The sequence below is a fragment of the Mizuhopecten yessoensis genome, unplaced genomic scaffold, assembly GCF_002113885.1.
Source record: "Mizuhopecten yessoensis strain PY_sf001 unplaced genomic scaffold, ASM211388v2 scaffold4321, whole genome shotgun sequence".
NCBI lineage: Eukaryota > Metazoa > Mollusca > Bivalvia > Pectinida > Pectinidae > Mizuhopecten > Mizuhopecten yessoensis.
The window spans coordinates 274,751-288,936 of NW_018405487.1; positions in this window are offsets into that span (position 1 = coordinate 274,751).

Sequence of the window (14,186 nt, forward strand, 5' to 3'; positions counted from 1 at the left end):
AGTCACATTATACTGACATACAAAGGCAGCAAGCACGGTACCCCGCCCAGTCACTTTATAGTGACATACAAAGGCAGCAAGCACGGTATTCCGCCCAGTCACTTTATAGTGACAACGGGTGAACCAGTTGTTGCGATTACCCTTAATGCTGAACGTTAAGCAGGGAATAACAACTACCAGTTTAAAGGACTTTGGTATGTCCCAGCCTGGGGACAGAATCATTGCCCTCCCCACCTGGACCAACGCACAAAATACAAAAGTGATGTATTACAAAGAGAAGCGTGACTAAAAAACAAAAAGGTAGGAAGTAGAGGGAAAATATAAAGATCCCCAATGTTGCAATGGGAACTGAAGATTTACTTGGTCGTTTTCGTGTCCCCATGTAGAGGGCACAAAAGCAGATCCACTTTTCTCTAGATTGGTTTACATCTATCAATGTACAGTGGGTCATTTCTCTGTCCCCGGCCTGTAAGGTTGAAATACGCAGAAAGCTGCCAGCAGAATTTTTCGGAAGTATTATTTTCATTTCATCAAACTTAACACAATCATTGCATGTCACATTAATATGCTTCTGTTCAGCCCCATCGTAGGATTTGAGTTTCTATAGAGGCGAAGGGAACAGGGAATTACTTAGATCTATAGAGTCGAAGGAACCAGGGAATTACGAAATTTTGGATGTTTTATTTTGAGTTTCTATTTAATATAGATATATAGAGGAATCTACTTAACATCTAAGTCAAGTACAATTAGTTTGTTCAATCTTAGTTGTTTGGAGTCGAATTTCAAGCGAGAGTTGTTTCCCTTGTTACGTGTTGTGCACATTTTCCTTTACTCATTATATTGTTAGTGTCTATAAGATTGTATCTGTCATTTACAACTCCGGTAATATAACAGCCTTTTCGTCACTACTATGTCTATGCAAAATTCGTATTGTAACAACTCGCAGCAGAAAAATAAAATGACGCGCGTTCTGAATAGCTGTTTGCAACCTTAATAATTCGATAAGCATGATAAGAAGTCATCATCGTGATTCACAAATAATATGGAACAAGGAACACTTTACACGTGATTATTTCAGATTCATTTCAAAACGCAGCTCTTTGCATTTTACTTAAGAAGATTCAATGATAGTGTATGCTTCAGGAGGGACGGTCGACTAGTGGTAGGACGCCGGGCTCGTGACAGAAGGGTTGCGGGTTCGAGTCACGGCACGGCACTGTGTTGTATCTTTGAGCAAGATACTTTACTCCGTTTGTTCCAGTCTACTCAGATGTAAAAGAATTCGTGGTTGGGCAGCGCTAGAATTGTTGAATGCTAGCTGTGAGCGCCGAAATGGCGGCACCGGCTGTTTGGCCCAGGGAGTTGAGAAAGATATTGGCTGGTTGCTAAGGACCTATAAGCACAGATACTAATTTGTGAACCGTTTTGAGACGACCTGCGAACTAGGTTGCGATGCTTATTACCATGGGTGGATTGGACGAGTGGTTAACACTCCGGCTTTCCACGCAGGCGGCTGGGGATCGATCCCCGAAGTCTCCGTACGCATGGAATATTCAGAGAAAGTGTTTTCTCCTGCTCACACCCAGGTGGAGTATACATTGGTCTGGGGTGGATGTTTCGGTATCTGAACTGTAGCATTCAAGTAAGGTGGCACTATAAATAATGCCGTTGGAAGCACAGTCCACTACAAACAGAACACAATACATCTCCAGCACACACGCAGGCATACACATATAGGGAGATATTAGCCAGGCGGCATAGGACTACTAGTTAGCGCCTGATAAGGCAGCTCCTGCGAATTCCTCTAACCTGTATTGATTAATGTATATGCTAATTACATTGATTGTGTAAATTTTATATCAATGTACTAAAAAGCGCTTTAAAGTGGCTTATTCTAGCTAGATAGGGCGCTATATCAAATGTTATATATTATTATTATTCTAGGTAGATAGGGCGCTATATCAAATGTTGTATAGTATTCTAGCTAGATAGGGCGCTAAATAAAATGTTATATATTATTATTATTCTAGCTAGATAGGGCGCTATATCAAATGTTGCATATTATTCTAGCTAGATAGGGCGTTATATCAAATGTTGTATAGTATTCTAGCTAGATAGGGCACTATATCAAATGTTGTATAGTATTATTATTCTAGCTAGATAGGGCACTATATCAAATGTTGTATAGTATTATTATTCTAGGTAGACAGGGCGCTATATCAAATGTTCTATAGTATTATTATTCTAGGTAGATAGGGCGCTATATCAAATGTTGGTTAGTATTATTATTCTAGGTAGATAGGGCGCTATATCAAATGTTGTATTATTATTATTATTCTCTTTATTTCCTCCTTTAAGAAAATTTTACAAACAGAATAATGTAGGTACAATGATAAATAAGGTAATGAATGCAAAATCAAATAGATGGTAAGACAAAATTAGTGCACAACATAATTAGTTAACACAATAGAAATAGGTTAATCAATTTGAATACAGTTTACAAAAGAATACATAATTAATAATGTTAAGAATGATATACGCAAAAGTATTGAATAATCATTCGAAGTACGCATTAAGCATTTTTGAAATATGATTGACTGATGCCATACGAAATTCTGTTAACTCTAATGTATTCAGTTCATACGTTATATTGCCACCAATCAGTAGGTGAAATAATTCAAAGTCTGAATGAGAGTGTAAATATACGCTAAATATAAGTTCACATGTATTAACGACTTGACACCATAACTGATCTCGTAAGTCTCCTGTACAATCACATTGTAAAACTATGTGGGTATATATATCGTTATACATTTGTCCACATTTATGACATAATTCAGTTTTTTTCTGAATGTCTTAGAGATACAATCAATTTCATTATACTATTTATGGCTTCTCTGTTTTGAGGAAATTTTATAAACAATTTCCACAATATATGGGGAGCCAAATTATCATGAACAATTATAAATCTGCAAAAATCGCGGTCAACACTCATTCTCTCCTTCCATGCTTTTTCTTCATACAACTGTACATGATGCTTTACTTTCGCTTTCCATGTACTTTTCACTGGAAATAATCCATTTGTTAAACATTCTTGTACTAATTTGTATAAATCATATTTCTTTAGAACTCTAATTACTTCATTCATAAATCCATTATTATACACATTGGTCCCTATAACTGCCATAAAAAGACGAGTAAAAAACACAAGATATAATATACAATTTTTCTCCAAGTTACATCATCTACCAAACAATAATACTTTCTTGGTATCTATGTATGCTTCTAAACTTAACCACCCTAGAAGGCCTGTGCACATCTCTGTACAGGTTCTTGTATGGAACCCTTGAATTGACTTTAAAATGAAACGTTGTGCTCTTTCTAACATTAAAATTTCAGTTTTTGGAAGACACCATAATTCACACCCATATAGGACTGAAGCATATACTTTTGATTTAAGTATTTTACTAATCGTTAAAGGATTTAATGCACATGGACGAGCACAACCAAGCTAGATAGGGCGCTATATCAAATGTTGTATAGTATTATTATTCTAGCTAGATAGGGCGCTTTATCAAATGTTGTTGTATAGTAGTATTATTCTAGCTAGATAGGGCGCTATATCAAATGTTGTATAAAATTATTATTCTAGCTAGATAGGGCGCTATATCAAATGTTCTATAGTATTATAATTCTAGCTATATAAGGCCTAGATAGGGCGCTATATCAAATGTTGTATAGTATTACCATTCTAGCTAGAGAGGGCGCTATATCAAATGTTGTATCGTATTATTATTCTAGCTAGAGAGGGCGCTATATCCAATGTTCGATAGTATTATAATTCTAGCTATATAAGGCGCTATATCAAATGTTATATAGTATTATAATTCCAGCTATATAAGGCGCTATATCAAATGTTATATAGTATTATTATTCTAGCTAGATAGGGCGCTATATCCAATGTTCTATAGTATTCAAATGTTATATATTATTATTATTCTAGCTAGATAGGGCGCTATATCAAATGTTCTATAGTATTATAATTCTAGCTATATAAGGCGCTATATCAAAGGTTATATAGTATTATTATTCTAGCTAGATAGGGCGCTATATCAAATGTTCTATAGTATTATAATTCTAGCTATATAAGGCGCTATATCAAATGTTATAAGGTATTATTATTCTAGCTAGATAGGGCGCTATATTAAATGGTGTATATTATTATTATTATTATTATTATTATTATTATTATTATTCAAATCATGGTATAGTCCCACTTCACGATTACAAATCGTAGCGATTGATGAAAGTGTAGCCGAGAAAACAAGTGCCCAGGAAACTGATTTGATTTTTCACAGGTAATATGGGATATTTCCTCCTAAATAGGGACCTCGATACCTAGCAGAGGCCCAAGGAAACCCCCTAAGTGAGGGCAGATGTAGGAAGTAGGTAACTCCTACTTGTCTACTGTGATAGATCATACCGGCTTCTGCCTGGTACAGAACTACTTTTGAACTCCCTCTTTTACTTTGAACATTATTTTTTGTTTAATTGTAATGACAAAATATTTTAATATCCTTCAAAATGGGCCCCGCGAGGGGACTATCTTTCCATAATACATCATCGATAGAGTCGGTTCTAGCACAGCTAAGGAAGTGAAACCATTGGGTCCTCAAAGGGCTCGAGCAGAACAAGTGATGCAAGGAAAATAAGCCAAGGTCGGTTGGGGCCCTATTGAAACCCTTGGTTGTTGCTTTAGAGGCTAGGGCGACTGTATTATAGAGAAGTGGCTCCCGTGGGAGCCCCTAGCAAGGCCCGAGAAGGGAGTATTCACCCTGATACATGTACCCTGCTGGTGTCGGGTCTAGCACTACTCGCGAAGGAGTCTCGTGAGATCACATCAGACATTACGGCGAGATTAGTATCTAAATGGCCAAGTCTGATGTGGAAAATAAAAGAGAAAAAATGAAAAATGAGTACAGCCTAGTTGCGTGTCTTCTTTATGTTTGTGTAAATGGCCGCTTTTCAACACACTTTACTTAGCGATTCAAGCCAGTCAAATTAAGAGGCACAGAATTAGGGACATTTTTATCGTTAAAAATATGTAACTAAAGTATAATTTTGTCATAGATACTTCTAGCACATTTTTAGGTCCTTTGTTTACTCATGAATGAATTAAAACTGCACCAGATAGAATGTAACATTGCTGTGTTGTAAGCAGAAACGTTGTGTGTGTGTCTGTTAGAGGCTCGTGGCCGCCGGTAACATAGAAGGCCTGCATAGTTTCCCTCGCATTTATATGTAAATGGCAGGACCATTTTGAAAACTAATGGTTAATAAATTTGATAAAGTTCATAGCAAATGTTTCTCCGGTTCACGTGAAATGGTCCCGTATTTCCATAAAGTTTAAATAAAACCGCCGCTCGCGTTACCTATGTTTACCTGGATACCTTTACGTATGTATAACTAGACGTGTGTTTACGGCTGTCCTGTCCAAATTTTCTTATGATGTTTTTTTTTTTATATTATTTGAATAGATCCCCTCTCGAACCTCCTATTGAAAAAAAAATGATCAAAACTATATGAAGGACGCATTACAAAGAAGAAGAAAAGAATGACCTGAGCATGACTTGTCTCAGTCACGTGTTCCAGTAATCAATTATGAAATCGATTAGGATGTCAAGATGTGGATTTATATAACGTAAGTTTACGTATAAGTGACACCTGCCCAGACACACATTGATACCAAATTATTTTTCTTTTATTTATATTTTTTTTTTATGTATGTCAACAAACGATATTAATTGTTCGTCATCCTCACTCCCACAACGTAAACGAGCATAACCCTTGGTTGTGGTTGTAAGCATTGAACTGCTTTAATGAAGCGCGCTTACGATTCATGCTGGGTTTGTCTTTTGTCCAGTTGGAATTCATATAGCCTATGAATGTCAACTGAAAGCGTGAAATGGTCCCGTATTTCCATAAAGTTTAAATAAAAACGCCGGTCGCGTTTCAAGTTTGTTTGTTTGTTTGTGTTGTACGTCATATTAACAGCTATGGTCATTTAAGGTCATGCTATGTTTTGGAGGTGGAGGAAAGCCGGCGTTACCGGAGGAAAAAACCCCCGACCTACGGACAAAATCTGGCGACTGCCCCACGTAGGCCTGGAACTCGCGACCCAGTGGTGTAGGGGTAGTGGTGGCAGAGTGTCAGACGCTTTAACCAGTTGGCCACCGCGACCCAGTGGTGTAGGGGTAGTGGTAGCAGAGTGTCAGACGCTTTAACCAGTTGGCCACCGCGACCCAGTGGTGTAGGGGTAGTGGTAGCAGAGTGTCAGACGCTTTAACCAGTTGGCCACCGCGACCCAGTGGTGTAGGGGTAGTGGTAGCAGAGTGTCAGACGCTTTAACCAGTTGGCCACCGCGACCCAGTGGTGTAGGGGTAGTGGTAGCAGAGTGTCAGACGCTTTAACCAGTTGGCCACCGCGACCCAGTGGTGTAGGGGTAGTGGTAGCAGAGTGTCAGACGCTTTAACCAGTTGGCCACCGCGACCCAGTGGTGTAGGGGTAGTGGTAGCAGAGTGTCAGACGCTTTAACCAGTTGGCCACCGCGACCCAGTGGTGTAGGGGTAGTGGTAGCAGAGTGTCAGACGCTTTAACCAGTTGGCCACCGCGACCCAGTGGTGTAGGGGTAGTGGTAGCAGAGTGTCAGACGCTTTAACCAGTTGGCCACCGCGACCCAGTGGTGTAGGGGTAGTGGTAGCAGAGTGTCAGACGCTTTAACCAGTTGGCCACCGCGACCCAGTGGTGTAGGGGTAGTGGTAGCAGAGTGTCAGACGCTTTAACCAGTTGGCCACCGCGACCCAGTGGTGTAGGGGTAGTGGTAGCAGAGTGTCAGACGCTTTAACCAGTTGGCCACCGCGACCCAGTGGTGTAGGGGTAGTGGTAGCAGAGTGTCAGACGCTTTAACCAGTTGGCCACCGCGACCCAGTGGTGTAGGGGTAGTGGTAGCAGAGTGTCAGACGCTTTAACCAGTTGGCCACCGCGACCCAGTGGTGTAGGGGTAGTGGTAGCAGAGTGTCAGACGCTTTAACCAGTTGGCCACCGCGACCCAGTGGTGTAGGGGTAGTGGTAGCAGAGTGTCAGACGCTTTAACCAGTTGGCCACCGCGACCCAGTGGTGTAGGGGTAGTGGTAGCAGAGTGTCAGACGCTTTAACCAGTTGGCCACCGCGACCCAGTGGTGTAGGGGTAGTGGTAGCAGAGTGTCAGACGCTTTAACCAGTTGGCCACCGCGACCCAGTGGTGTAGGGGTAGTGGTAGCAGAGTGTCAGACGCTTTAACCAGTTGGCCACCGCGACCCAGTGGTGTAGGGGTAGTGGTAGCAGAGTGTCAGACGCTTTAACCAGTTGGCCACCGCGACCCAGTGGTGTAGGGGTAGTGGTAGCAGAGTGTCAGACGCTTTAACCACTTGGCCCGACCCAGTGGTGTAGGGGTAGTGGAAGCAGAGTGTCAGACGCTTTAACCAGTTGGCCACCGCGGCCTTGCCAACTGAAAGCAGTTCAATGCTTATCTCATAGAAAATTCAATTACACTTATTATTATTCAGCATTTAGTTAAAATAATGTATGTATTGTGTCTCAGCATAAAAATCATATAAGACTAAGGAACCCTTAACTAATGATCAACTTTTAACGTGGAGGAAGTTACAGAGTAGGTGAGCCGGCGGTTTTGTTGTAGGTTCAGTGTTATATAAGTCTCTGGTGATGCGTTCGCCCCTTAGCTGTGCACCTTGATGAACGCTGACGACTCTGGCGATGTGTTCCCCCTTAGCTGTGCACCTTGATGAACACTGACGAATTGTAAGAAGCATAGTTGATTGATATACTTATAAAATCTCATTTCCTTTATATTGTTTGGATTTCGTCCATCGTAAACATTGAAGAAATAGCATGCACTTTTTACATGTGTGGCTGGGAGCTTCAATGTAAGACTACAGGGTGAAGAATCCACGGACTTTACAGTCAGCAACTCAGGGGTTTATTCGGCACTTATCCCTCAGCTACATTTGTATATATCAGCATGTATCAAACTTTTATATCAATGCAAAATTTAAAATCAAATTACAAAAAAGTCAAATAAGTCAAATGTCAAAATATATGATAAACTTAATCTTACTGTATATTACTAATTTTCCATTTCTACCGGATATTATTTGAATAAAATGTATTGTGATATGGAAAGAACTTAATATAGGCTTAAAGCCTGATGTTCGATCCAATTGATCATGATTATCAATAAAATTTGTTGAAATTGAAAAATGCGTACCCCCTTTTGATGTTTATATATAACTATGTTTATTTTGAAACATTTATGAAACAATTTTTTCCCAACTTATATTATCATCAATCTAGTTAGCCCCGAATTGGAGTGTGCAGCGGGTCTTAATAAGGGAGGAGACTGGAGTACTCGGACGAAACCCGTATGGTCGGGAAAGTGACGCAGAATCCATCGCGAACCTCAGCCGCCTTGGTGAGAGGCGGGCGTGCTATCCACTGCGCCATCCGACCACCTTGTAATGTTTGATGCTCTATAGTTTCAAAAAAGAGCTTACAAATGTGTATCGGGTATAGTCAAACTTTTGTTTTTCAATACAATTTCTCGTTATTATCAACTATAATATTTGATAAACAAAAAACGGTATCATTTGAAATGTCTCTTCTCTGGAGAAAGAAAGTCAAAAGTGAACTGGAACATATATTTTATTATGTATCTTTGAAAGACTAAAACTGGAATGAAATTGCATACAACAAAATGAAATAAGCAAAATGCAGTAAGTTTAATGCATGCGTCTGGCCCAGGGATACCGCTGATGAAAGCTCTATGAGGCGCTGATTCCCCATGTCAAAAATTAGACGTGCACATATTTAATTCTCCCCTAGGAGCCCCGCAAGTCATGCGTTGCTCCCCCTGTAGGAGCCCCGCAAGGCATGTATTGCTCCCCCTGTAGGAGTCCTGCAAGGCATGTATTGCTCCCCCTGTAGGAGCCCCACAAGGCATTATTGCTCCCCCTGTAGGAGCCCTGCAAGGCATGTATTGCTCCCCATGTAGGAGCCCCACAAGGCATGTAATGCTCCCCCTGTAGGAGCCCTGCAAGGCATGTATTGCTCCCCCTGTAGGAGCCTCGCAGGGCATGTATTGCTCCCCTTGTAGGAGCCCCGAAAGGCATGTATTGCTCCCCCCTGTAGGAGCCCCTCAAGGCATGCATTGCTCCCCCTGTAGGAGCCCCGCAAGACATGCATTGCTCCCCCTGTAGGAGTCCCGCAAGGCATGTATTGCTCCCCCCTGTAGGAGCCCCACAAGGCATGCATTGCTCCCCCTGTAGGAGCCCCGCAAGGCATGTATTGCTCCCCCTGTAGGAGCCCCGCAATGCATGCATTGCTCCCCCTGTAGGAGCCCTGCAAGACATGCATTGCTCCCCCTGTAGGAGCCCCGCAAGGTATGTATTGCTCACCCTGTAGGAGCCCCGCAATGCATGTATTGCTCCACTTGTAGGAGTGCCGCAAGGCATGTATTACTCCCCCTGTAGGAGCCCCGCAAGGCATGCATTGCTCCCCTTGTAGGAGCCCCGCAAGGCATCTATTGCTCCCCCTGTAGGAGCCCTGCAAGACATGCATTGCTCCCCATGTAGGGGCCCCGCAAGGCATGTATTGCTCCCCTTGTAGGAGTGCCGCAAGGCATTTATTGCTCCCCCTGGAGGAGCCCCGCGAGGCATGTATTGCTCCTCCTGTAGGAGCCGCGCAATGCATTTATTGCTCCCCTTGTAGGAGCCCCGCAAGGCATGTATTGGTCCCCCTGTAGGAGCCCCGCAAGGCATCTATTGCTCCCCCTGTAGGAGCCCTGCAAGCCATGCATTGCTCCCCATGTAGGAGCCCCGCAAGGCATTATTGCTCCCCCTGTAGGAGCCCTGCAAGACATGCATTGCTCCCCATGTAGGGGCCCCGCAAGGCATGTATTGCGCCCCCTGTAGGAGCCCCGCAAGGCCTGTATTGCTCCCCCTGTAGGAGCCCTGCAAGACATGCATTGCTCCCCATGTAGGAGCCCCGCAAGGCATGTATTGCCCCCCCTGTAGGAGCCCCGCAATGCATGGATTGCTCCCCTGGTAGGAGTCCCGCAAGGCATGTATTGATCCCCCTGTAGGAGCCCCGCAAGACATGGATTGCTCCCCCTGTAGGAGCCCCGCAACGCATGCATTGCTCCCCCCGTAGGAGCCCCGCGAGGCATGTATTGCTACCCCTGTAGGAGCCCCGCAATGCATGGATTGCTCCCCTGGTAGGAGTCCCGCAAGGCATGTATTGATCCCCCTGTAGGAGCCCCGCAAGACATGGATTGCTCCCCCTGTAGGAGCCCCGCGAGGCATGTATTGCTCCCCCTTTAGGAGCCCCGCAAGGCATGTATTGCCCCCCCTGTAGGAGCCCCGCAAGGCATGGATTGCTCCCCCTGTAGGAGCCCCGCCAGGCATGTATTGCTCCCCCTGTAGGATCCCCGCAAGGCATGCATTGCTCCCCTTGTAGGAGTGCCGCAAGGCATTTATTGCTCCCCCTGTAGGAGTCCCGCAAGGCATGTATTGATCCCCCTGTAGGAGCCCCGCAAGACATGTATTGCTCCCCCTGTAGGAGCCCCGAAAGGCATGTATTGCTCCCCCTTGTAGGAGCCCCACAAGGCATGCATTGCTCCCCCTGTAGGAGCCCTCCAAGACATGCATTGCTCCCCCTGTAGGAGTCCCGCAAGGCATGTATTGCTCCCCCTTTAGGAGCCCCGCAAGGCATGTATTGCCCCCCCTGTAGGAGCCCCGCAAGGCATCTATTGCTCCCCCTGTAGGAGCCCCGAGAGGCATGTATTGTTCCCCCTGTAGGGGCCCCGCAAGGCATGCATTGCTCCCCCCTGAAGGAGCCCCGCAAGGCATGCATTGCTCCCCTTGTAGGAGCCCCGCAAGGCATCTATTGCTCCCCCTGTAGGAGCCCCGAAAGGCATGTATTGCTCCCCCTGTAGAAGCCCCGCAAGGCATGTATTGCTCCCCCCGTAGGAGCCCCGCAAGACATGCATTGCTCCCCCTGTAGGAGCCCTGCAAGACATGCATTGCTCCCCCTGTAGGAGTCCCGCAAGGCATGTATTGATCCCCCTGTAGGAGCCCCGCAAGACATGGATTGCTCCCCCTGTAGGAGCCCCGCCAGGCATGTATTGCTCCCCCTTTAGGAGCCCCGCAAGGCATGTATTGCCCCCCCTGTAGGAGCCCCGCAATGCATGGATTGCTCCCCTGGTAGGAGTCCCGCAAGGCATGTATTGATCCCCCTGTAGGAGCCCCGCAAGACATGTATTGCTCCCCCTGTAGGAGCCCCGCGAGCCATGTATTGCTCCCCCTGTAGGAGCCTCGCAAGGCATGTATTGCTCCCCCTGTATGAGCCCCGCAAGGCATGCATTGCTCCCCCCTGTAGGATCCCCGCAAGGCATGTATTGCTCCCCCTGTATGAGCCCCGCAAGGCATGTATTGCTCCCCCTGTAGGAGCCCCGCAAGGCATGCATTTGCTAATCTTTAAATTAAGTTACACATTCGACACAAGTGTAATTTGTAAATAATCTGTAAAATGGCCATTTTGATAATGTATAAGAAGAATCAAGATGTTTATTTTTCTACTGGCAAGCCCTCTAATGTCAGTGGAGACGTTTAGGGTATGTGTACAAATTATGTGAACATATATTTAGAATATTCTCCCATTTTATAATTACTTCTTTAGATTCCGGTTCTTGTCTTAAAGCCCGACCCACTTCCGGGGCGAACATAAAAATTAGAGAAAAGACACGTTCTTATTATATTAACCAAAGTAATTCTAACCGTAATGTAGAGCTATTATAGACCACTTTGATACCCTTCCGTTTCATAAGGTTTTCTTTCTTTTCTTCACGTTTATTTCTAGACAATTTATTGTATTTTCGTCAGTTAATGAAGGATTTATTGCCAAAGAACGGCGGAAAAAAACAAGGAACAAAGTGGTTTATCTTATTAACACCTTCCACCACCTTCCATTTATCAAACACTGGATTAGGTAGATATTGATCCTGTAAATCAGGCGTCTAATAAAACAAGAAAGTTGTTATATTGTGATGCCATGCAGTGCATTTCTTTCATTTTCTTGTGTTTTCAAATGTGTGTATTCGTGACTTTTCGCATATTTTCGTATGTTGCCATATGTTTTTGGTATATTTTCTTTAAACTGTTAGTACTTGTTCGTATATTTTCGTATGTCTTTGGTATCGTTTCGTATAACATTTTGTAGAAGTTCGTAGGTTTTCGTGTAGCTTCGTATGTCTTCGTATAAGTTTGTACATGTATATTTTCGTGTATTATGTCATAAGTTGCTGTAGAAGCTCGTGGGTTTTATATGTTTGCTTCAGGAATAATCATGATTTATTTGGAGTTATACGGTTTATAACGAAAAATCAGTGTCGACTAAATACGCGATGCAGTTTATGCACAAATGTGCACCCAATTGTTATACCGTATAACCCAAACAATAACAATAGATTTCTTAATATTTAATAAAGAAGTACAGAAGACATATTTCAATTTATAGTAATTCATTTTTTTATTCATTTCTGATAAAACATTAGACTGTTGCACATAACACAACATTGTGCTGTAATTTCATCGCCAGGCAACTTAAACGAATAAAAAGTTAGGAACACAAATACCGCGCCAAACATTAATGCGCTCTACGACGTCATTATTTTTTTGTTGTCAATTTTTAATGTTATGCTATATAACCGAAAAACTCTAGCATTGGGGGAAAAGGCAAAAGAATAAAATAATATATTGTTAACAAATTGCCAAAAGAAAAAAATATTTATTAAAAAAGTCCAGAACTCAATAAGTCTATGCAATCCTTTTAGGCAATCCTAGATTTTGAACGTATTTTTTTTCAAAGTTGTGTATTGTACCTGTGTGAATATTATTGTACCTGTGTGGATATCATATTTATCTACTTCATAGTTATATCTATTATCGTTGTTGGTAATTGTAAATGTATGACGGGAAAAGGCTGTGATAAGTTGTAATAACTTGTGCCCAATCCCTTGTTCAATTTTATTGGCAATAAATATGTTTAAAGTAACTAGACTGCCCTTTTTTAGAATCCGTCACCAACATTTCTACACAATCTTCGAAAAAAATTCAATCTACATCCTAGTGGAACAAAACGTACAATCTAAACTCATCGGACAATGTACGTCACTGTCTTTTTCTTCATATTTTTGATATTTCCCCGATACTACAATGAAAAATATTTCTTTGTGTTTTCAATTATGGTTGCCATGGGATAATTAGTTGAAATTCGCATAACTTAGCAACATGTTAACATTCAATTAAGTCGTGTAAGTTTTGCATTGTTTTTTTACTTGGCAACCATGAGAAACATTCTTAAACGATCTGTATATTTCTCCTAAATATTTATTGCCAATACCTCACAATCTTCTTTGTTATTAAGTTTGTTCAAGCCTGTGTTCTATAGGGTCTATGAGAAAAGATATGCCAAGCATTGAAAGAATTGACTGTGTATTCAAATTAACAAAAACAATCATGCAAATTTCATTTTGCTACCATGGTAACCATGGTGAAACACAAGTGAATATTTTGCAAAAGTGTCGGGGAAGTATTCATTTTTGTTTAAATCTGTTATTTAAAAATCCAATTAAATATTTTATTTTTATAGAGTTGGGTGTCAAACGAGCCTTACCATAACCAGCGCTCTATACCTGCACATTGCGATTCCTTTGCCGCCTTGCGTACCCCTAAGCTTTATCCTTATCACATCCATCCAATATAGTTTCCCTCAATGTATCATAAAATCTCTTTACAATGCCAAAATATTCGACTGACAAATATTTATATAAATTACCTCTTATTTGTTAACAACAATTATTAAAAAAGTTTAACCACTCTTGCTGACCCGAAAGGGAGCGTGCATGGAATCTTGATTACCCGGATCTTGTTTATATTTCCGTGGAATGAATTTGAATATGTATTAGTTTTTTTTGACAAATTACCATATATATACAAACATTAATAGTTATTAAGTATAAAAAACCGATGCAAAACAACAACGCTATCGTACTTTTTGTTCTGCACATATTTGAT